This window comes from Oryctolagus cuniculus, chromosome 13 (assembly GCF_964237555.1).
Source record: "Oryctolagus cuniculus chromosome 13, mOryCun1.1, whole genome shotgun sequence".
Taxonomy (NCBI): Eukaryota; Metazoa; Chordata; class Mammalia; order Lagomorpha; family Leporidae; genus Oryctolagus; species Oryctolagus cuniculus.
Genome location: NC_091444.1, coordinates 54,929,511 through 54,931,682, shown reverse-complemented (window position 1 = coordinate 54,931,682; position 2,172 = coordinate 54,929,511). Strand labels below are relative to the sequence as shown.

The 2,172-nt window shown below is 48.4% G+C and overlaps 1 pseudogene; it reads left to right on the top strand.

Moving 5' to 3' along the window:
- Window positions 1–1,171: 1,171 nt before the first annotated feature.
- On the top strand, window positions 1,172–1,951 carry LOC127483404 (ubiquitin-like domain-containing CTD phosphatase 1 pseudogene; annotated as a pseudogene).
- Window positions 1,952–2,172: the final 221 nt, after the last annotated feature.

Sequence of the window (2,172 nt, the reverse complement as noted above, 5' to 3'; positions counted from 1 at the left end):
GACATCCACGGTGACCACAAAGATGTTAGACAAAGATGACTTCAGAACAAGGAGTACTACTAGTGATAAAGAACCCTGGCACACAGTGTCCTGGAGTCGGGTGATGACCAGATGGATAGAATCAGAACCATCTGCAGAGCCTGTTAAAACAGACCACTGGGCACCATTGCAGAGTTCCTGATTCCCAAGGTATGGGGTGGGGCCTGAGAGTCTTCAATTCTTAATCTTCAATTCTTTCAAGATTTATTTTATTTATTTGAAAGAGTTAGAGGGAGAGAGAGATTTTCCATCTGCTGGTTCACAGCCCAAATGGCTGCAACAGGACCCAGGAACTCCATCGAGGGTCTTCCACATGGACACAGGGGCCCAAGCACTTGGGCCGTCCTCCACTGTTTTCCCAGGCCCATTAGCAGGGAGCTGGATCAGAAGTGGAGCAGCCGGAACTCGAACAGGAGCTCATACAGGATGGCAGCTTTGGGTGTGGCAGCTTTACAGGCTGCACCACAACTCAGCCCCTCAGAATCTCCAACTCTAATGAGTTCCCAGGAGACCCTGATGCCGCCGGTTTGGGGATCCACTTCTTGGTCTACTTCCTTAGACCATTTGTCTTCTTCCTGTTCTGCTACTGAGGCAGGACATGCAGAAGAATTAGATATTGGGGTGATAATAACGAGCCAGGCTTTGGATCTGTTGAAATTTAAATGCAGTATGCGGTACCTATATAACTTTCTTTTAAAAGGGGGGGGAGCACTGTGGGGCAGTGGGTTAAAGCTCTGGCCTGAAGCGCCAGCATCCCATATGGGAGCCAGTTCTAGTCCTGGCTGCTCCTCTTCCAATCCAGCTCTCTGCTATGGCCTGGGTAAGGCAGTAGAAGATGGCCCTGGTCCTTGGGCCCCTGCACCCCCGTGGGAGACCTGGAAGAAGCTCCTGGCTCCTGGCTTCAGATCGGCGCAGCTCCGGCCATCGCGGCCATCTGGGGAGTGAACGAGCGGATGAAAGACTTCTCTCTCTGTTTCTACCTCTCTCTGTAACTCTTTCAAATAAATAAAATAAATCTTTAAAAAAAAAAAAAAAAAGGCAATCCCTGCACCTGCGGCTGATTCTGCTGCACTTCAGGGGTTTTTTCCCCCTGAAGGAAAACTGCTTACTCACGTGCTTCAAGAATAGCTCTCCTGTCATCATAAAATGGGCTGCATAGGAAAATCAGCCACTACACTTTCAGAGGATGATACTGTGCTGGATCTCAGAGCTTCTCAGGGAGCTGCCAGGGCACCAAAAGTTACTGGGGGACTCAACAGTAAAGGTGAACCTGCAGAGAATGAAGCTAAGCTTGGAGCTCTCAGGCTGAAACCAGATACTGACATCATGATGAGGGGCGCTCCTGAGTAGAACTAGGAAGGTGTCTTAGGTCCACCTGCTGACAATGAAGATGATGACGTCAACGATTTCCATTGTGAAGATGAAGCAATCGAAGCAGAAAATAGGGGAGACGACCTATGAAAAATTTCTTGCAGGGTAAAAGAACACAAAAAGGGAACTATGAATCGTCCTCAGGAAGAGAAAAGGCTGTTAATTATTCATGATTTCACAATAGGTCCTGCGCAGAGGCGGGGGCGGAATTAACGCCACAGTGTATTCATGAAGTCCTAACACCCGCATTTGAGGATTATGACATTGTTCTTTGGTCAGGCTGCAACACATATGAAGTGGACTGACGGGGAGATGAAAGAGCTGCGAGTGAGCCTGCACGCACATTGTAAGACTGCCTCCGTGTTGTGCTGGACTCTGCACATTTCAGGGAGAGGATCAACAGATGTAAAGCCTCTTTGTTGTATATGGGGGAAGGTTTCAGAGGTTTACAACAAAGAGAATCGTTATGTTTGATGATTATCAAGCATGTTATTCTTTTTTTTTTTTTTTTTGACAGGTAGAGTTACAATGAGAGAGAGACAGAGAGAAAGGTCTTCCTTCTGTTGGTTCACTCCCCAAATGGCCACTACGGCTGGCACTGCACTGATCTGAAGCCAGGAGCCGGGTGCTTCTTCTTGGTCTCCCACGCGGGTGCAGGTGCCCAAGCGCTTGGGTCATCCTCCACTGCCCTCCCAGGCCACAGCAGAGGCTCCCAAACATGTTCTTTGAAGATTTATTTATTTGAAAGAGTTCAGGAGGGGA